This window comes from Miniopterus schreibersii, assembly GCF_964146895.1.
Source record: "Miniopterus schreibersii genome assembly, chromosome: 14".
Classification (NCBI taxonomy): domain Eukaryota; kingdom Metazoa; phylum Chordata; class Mammalia; order Chiroptera; family Miniopteridae; genus Miniopterus; species Miniopterus schreibersii.
The window spans coordinates 14,437,057-14,443,408 of NC_138114.1; the positions used below are offsets into that span (position 1 = coordinate 14,437,057).

General features: G+C 47.9%; 1 pseudogene across 1 annotated transcript; it reads right to left on the bottom strand.

The window, feature by feature from the left end:
- Window positions 1-4,722: 4,722 nt before the first annotated feature.
- LOC308566916 (large ribosomal subunit protein uL4 pseudogene) lies at window positions 4,723-5,987 on the bottom strand (annotated as a pseudogene). The gene has a single exon. The product of its transcript is annotated as a large ribosomal subunit protein uL4 pseudogene (transcript).
- Between the last annotated feature and the right edge of the window lie 365 nt (window positions 5,988-6,352).

A 6,352-nucleotide genomic window follows, 5' to 3' on the forward strand; every position in this document is an offset into this window, starting at 1 on the left:
TAACTTTCTGAAATTGTGGGTAAAGTTTTAAGAATATGTGCTTTTGGGCATTTATTTTTATTTTTTTTTACTAAAGAGAGCGTCAGTAGATTTCATAAGACACTCAGAGAGGAATGCAAATTGCTCCTGCCCTGCTTTGCTCAGAGAAATGACATGAGATAGTCAGTGAGCCCTCGATATGCACTGAACATTCCCAAGGGCTGCAGGAGGGGTGGCAGACGGGGACCGAGAGTGCAGGGCCAACCTCCCTCCCACTGCCCGCTTCAGCAAGCACGGCTCTTTATTTTTTCACATAGAAATAGTTTCACTCCATTTAAAAGTTGGAAAAATAAACATGACAAAATAAGAATAAAGTTATCTAGCTGAGGTGGTCCTTTAGCTCTCCCACCCACCTTCAGCATTGTAGCCAGGCATCTTGTACTGGGGTGACCAGTGTCTACGGGGTGTCCGTGCTTCAGCCCCTGACTGGAACCACGCAATGTACTATATCTGTTTGGATTTGCCATTTCTCATCTTCCTGTTTCCATTCCTGCTATGTCCAAATTTTTTCATTTATTTCATTTCTGGTGGCCATCTGGACTCTTCTGAGCCAAGGGCCATCCTGTTTTCTCCACACCAGCTATGCTGCCCTGGTCTCCTTAGGTGACACTTTTTCCATTTTAGTCCAGCCCTCGATCGCTCCAGGCCTGACTCCTATCATACAGGTGGACTGTCTGCTCAGCTCACTTGGGCCCTGGGCCTTACAGGCGGGTTTGGATATCCAACGTGCCTTAGAAAATATAACCACTGCGTAGATATAAGCCCTTCCAGCTCCATACCCATTCATCATGTCTTCCGAAAGCCAGAGGGTGTTCACATCAGTGCCCCCCAAACACCAACCCCCAACGGCAGTCCATCATAGTGCTCAGCTGCCTGTAATGCTCCTTTCCTCACGTCTAAATAACAGAAAATGTGAAAAGCTTAGTCACAACAGGAAACTCGTCAAATATACTGTGGCATATTCATTCAATGTAATAGTACTTGGACAATCTAACTGATACTTGTGAAAAATATTCATGATTAAGTCCTAAATGAATAAAAGTAAAAGCCCAACGATACAAAAACATCCTGTGACGCGATGAATAAAATGCGCATTATTTGAGATGTTGCAGGCTGCCCCGATTGTCCCGGCTGTTTCTGACGGTGACGGGAAGGCGGCTGCAGCGGCTCACAGTGAGGCGGAGGGAAGGCTATTGCCTGGGTGGAGCAGAGCTCCCCCTGAAGTCCCACGAGCAGCCACGCTTACTTCCCACTGGGCAGCACTTCGGCCAGGCCTGGCTGAAAAGCAGGTAAAGAAAGGAGTCGGGAAATGGGGACTGGTGGGCCAACCAATCCATGAGTGTCCCAGCTGGCACCTGAAAAGTCGCCCTGTCTAACTTCTGGGCTTCAGGTCGTCTACCACAGTCACTACTGGAGTAAGATGAGAATGCAGAGAGATTTCCTTCCTTCCTTCCTTCCTTCCTTCCTTCCTTCCTTCCTTCCTTCCTTCCTTCCTTCCTCCCTCCCTCCCTCCCTCCCTCCCTCCCTCCCTCCCTCCCTCCCTCCCTCCCTCCCTCCTTCCTTCCTTCCTTCCTTCCTTCCTTCCTTCCTTCCTTCCTTCCTTCCTTCCTTCCTTCCTTCCTCCTTTCCTCCCTCCTTCCCTTCTCTCCCTCCTTTCCTTCCTCCCTTCCCTTCCCCCTTTTGAATGTAAGACCTAAATTTTCAAGGCTGCCTTGGCATCTGTGAGCCTCACAGCTGTGGGGGTCCCCTTCTTGCCAAAATGCCCCCTGTCCAACAGGAAAGGCTCCCCTGGCAGCCGGGCCAGCTGCACCTTACCAGGTCTTCAACCTAATGGGTTTCCCCTCCCTACCGGATTGTAAACTTATTTGAGAAAGCCAGTGGCATCCTCCCGTGTGGTCTCAGGGTCTCCTCACCCTCTTTTCACCACCAAAGCCTGACGCCCCGGCCTTGCAGCGGTGAGCAAGGTAGACTTAGGCCTTGCCCTGAGGTCACCTACCATCTAGTCACAAAAATATCTGCCTGTTTTGTGTTTGCCCCTCCAAGTGCTGCAGTGCAGTGCCCTGGGGATCCATGGCAGGAACAGGAAATCTAGAGCGGAGTGTGCATGTGTGTGTGTGTGTGTGAGTGTGTGGAGTGTGCCCACCTGTCAGAGAAGTCTGTGGTGAGAGGCAGTTCCCCAGGAAGAAGGATTAGAATAGCAAGAGAGGAGATTTTAAGTTTCGTGTGACTGGAGCTAAGAGTTTGAGGAGCTGAGTACATTGGGGGGGGGGGGCAGCGTAAGAGACCCAGGTACCTCCGGAGAAGCTAGAGAGAGACGCAAGGGCCAAACCATGGAAGGCCTTCTCAACGGTCAAGAAATGCAGACTTCCATGGGTGAGCGCCAAAATGCTGCTTTCAGCAGGCGTGTATGGATGGGAAGACCCCCTGGCTGCAGTGTGGGGACAGGGAGGGCACCACAGTGGGAGACAGGAGAAAATCAGGGAGGCTGTCGGCGGGCTAGACAGAACATCGCGTCGGAATCAGCAGAGCGGCAAAGCTATGGGGGCATGTGGAGGGAGTGTCTCGGAAGCCAGGGGCCACAGAGGGACAGAAGTGTGTGGCTTCTAAGCGACTTTACACTCAAGGGTTTCTGTGTCTACCCTCCTCAGAAGGGGCAGGGGAGTAAAAGTTACCAGCTCGCTCAGGACAGTGGTTCAATTATCTGTGGCCCAAGTTTTATATCAGAATTTTCTGCATCTGCAAGTGAAAGAAAATATAACTCCAGTGGCTTACACAAATTCTTACAGAGAGAGGTGGTTGACTCAAAGATGTCAGAGCAGATATCACTGTGACATGTCCCTCTTTGCCACAAGAGGGATGCTGCAGCTCCATCCATTACGCAGAAAGAGCAAGTGGGAAAGGCCGTGCCATCACCATGCGTCCTTATGTCAGGAAAGAGAAATATTTTATAAACAGCGCCTCCCAGAAGACTGCTGCCCATTTCTCATGGACACTGGCTACCCTTCCCTGCATGGGAGCTGGGACGGCAAGCAGTGGCTTTCTGGGCTCTGCGGGAGGCGGCAGAAAGGGAGAGGGTGCTGGCAATGGCCGTCCAGCATCCGATCCACAGTGTTTGCACGAGTGCATCCAAGCCTGGGTTCCACCTAAGGGGGAAGGGAAGCTTGGAGGCAAGCGTGGAGCAGAGGTCAGTCGCAGCCATGAATTTTATGAAAGGTTTGCTGGGAAACTACTTTTAAGAAAATATATATGGTGACTATGATTCCCCCGACAGCACGACTGAGTGATTTGCAATGTACTTGCATTTCATGGCCCTCGTTCCAAGAACTGTCACTCGCTCTCATGTCAGACACTTGAGTTGTTTCAAAATCACCAGGCAGGCCCACTATTAAATTACAGACACTTGCACACACAGAGACGTTTTAGGAGCCCCTAGTGTATGGTGAGAGTGTGCTTGCTCTTCTCATAGCTGTGGCATCAACAAACACTATTGATTTGTTTGGGCAAATGCTTTTTTGAAAGACTGGAACTCCAGGAAGATTAAAACTGCCCTCTGCTCCAGGTCTCTTGCCAAAGGTCTGGAGTCTAAATTCCTTTAAAGCAGTTTTACACCCAGGATATTATGTGATTCTCATGGCAATCCTGCAAAGCAGGCTCTGCTCACCATTTTAGAGGACGAAACTGACCCAAAGAAATGATATGAGCCTGGCCAGTGTGGCTCAATAGTTGAGTGTAGACCCATGTGCCAAGAGGTCGCTGGTTCAATTCCCAGTAAGGGCACATGCCCGGGTCGTGGCCTCTGTCCCCAGTAGGGGTAGTACAAGAGGCAGCCGATCGATGTTTCTCTCTCATCTATGTTTCTATCTCTCTCTTCTTTTTCCCCCTCTCCCTTCCTCTCTCTCTAAAAATCAATAAAAACATATTTTTTTTAAAAAAAGAAATGAAATGATTTGTTTATGATCACCTAGTAGAGTGTGGGGGTCAGCAGCCCTACTCTAAAGGAAGACTTCTGGGTTCAAATACCAGTTCCTTCTAATGCTGGATCACTCAAAGGACTTTCAGGGAAGACACAAAGCAAAGCCGCTGCAAAATAGAGGAAGACCAGCATTGATAAACTGAACTATATTTCCAGTTTCGGGAGATCTGGAAAGAAGTTGTTGTGTATATCTGTGTAGCATCCTAAAACTAGTCCCATAAAACACCAACTATTTTATTATGCTCATAGATTCTGTGGTTTAAGAACTCAGACAGATCCCAGAAGGGACGGTTTGTCTACTCCATGATGTCTGGGGCCTCATCTGGGAAGAATTAAGTGGCTGTGGGTTACTCCATGGCTGAGGGCTGAAACTGTTTGAAGACTCACTCACATGTCTGGCTCGTGGGCTGTGATGACTTCAGAACTAGACTCAGGCAGAACTATTGACGTAAGCATCTATGTGAGGACTCTCTGTGTGGCTTGGGCTTCCTCACAACATGGCAGCCTCAGGGGAATTGGACTTCTTACGTGACTGCTCAGAGTTCTTCTAAGAGACTGTGTTCCAGTGAACAAGGCATGAGCTGAGTGGCCCTTTGTAAATCGCATAGTGTCACTTTTCCCCCCATGTTTCTCATTGCCTTTGATCAGGTTTTTATTCAAAATTAGCTGTCTGAAGTGATTTGACCTTTACGGAATAAACAAATTTAAGTTTATGCCCCAGGCTTCTTTTCTTCTATGGCGAGTTTCTTTTCTGAGGGCTTCTTCTCAGCCGCTGGTTTCTTGGTAGCTGCAGTCTTTTTTCCACAAAGGCTTCTTCTGCTTCATATATGCCACCAGCCTTCTTTCCTTCCTTCCCCACCGCAGGCTTCTTGCCTGGAGCCCCCTCCTCATCTGATTTGGCTTCTAACGCTGCTGCTGCTTTATCCACCTGGAGCTGTGGTTCTCCGCCTGGTGAACTGTTGTTCCAGTGTATGGTCTTTCCATACGGGTGTAGCTTCAACTTGATTCTCAGGCTTTTCAGTGGATTCTTCTTCAGGGCTCCATGATGAACCTTCTTGGGTGGTGCTCAGAGAGCTTTTTGATCTCTGGGCTCTTCAAGATTCTGCTCAGGTCTCTACTGAGCATCGTGTGCATGGGAAGGTTGGAATTACTCTTAAGGGAGGCAGCTCTACACCAAGTGCCATACAGACAATCTAACTTGCGGAAAACACTTTCAGTTCAAATGCACACACGGCCTACATGCCCACCAGGAGCAATTTTTAAAATGCTCAGTTTGCTTACATTAAGCAGAGTAATTCCAGAGATATCTCTGAAGGCTTTAATGATACCATTGTGCTCATTATTGATGCTGCAAGGTCCCTTGCGCTGGATATGACAATGGTTTCTCATTTTGTCCTTGCCAGCTCTCATTCATTGAGAGGCATAGACCTTTTTGATATCATTCCAGGCCTTAGGTTTCTTAAAGCAGAAAAATAGCCTCCTTGGTTTTCTTGTAGCCTTCAACTTTATCTTCAACCACCAAAGGAAGTTCAGGAACTTCCTCAATACCATGGCCTTCAGACATGACCAGTGCCAGTAAGGCCAAGGTAGCTAGGGCAGAGCAGAGGGCATAGCATATCGTTTCTGTGTTGTGTTCACTTTTCAGTGCCAATGGCCCCAGGTTTTGGTTGGTGCAAACATGTGACCCCAAGACACATATTTCCAAAAGCACCCTGGGCAGGATGATGAATCTCACCACCTTGAACTCTGGGATTTCGAGTCCAGCTCTGCCAGCACCCAAGACTCAGCACTGGTTTGATGACCAGCCAGTTCATGGACAGCGTAGAGCTGTCTATTGTTTTTGCACAAGTTGGTGTGAAAAAATTTCACAATATCTGGTTGAATGGGAGCCTTGAACACAGCAGGCAAAGCTGCATTTTTGCCAGATGACTCCCCTTTCGGAGTATACTGAGGTCAGTGGATGAACACACGCCATGGCATGTGTCAACCCAGTGACTCCCACAGGAAAAAGCCACATAATATCACTGTCACCATATTCTATTGGTTGAAGCAATCTCAAATCCACCTAGACTCAGGGAAAGGAAATTCTTCTTAATGAGAAGTGTATCAGTGTAATTGCAGCCATGATTTAAATCAGTGCAGAAGCCCATCTATATTGGTTATCTTTGTTTTAAATTGACACTGGGTAAGAAAAATGCATTATACTTTTTCTCCAGAAGCTTTTAATCTCTAAAGTGTATTTATGTGGCTCTAATACTATCACTTGCTAACTGTGTGACCCTGGAATCTTACCTAGTGTCTCTGAATCCCAGTTTCCATGTCTTTAAAATAGAATCCCTC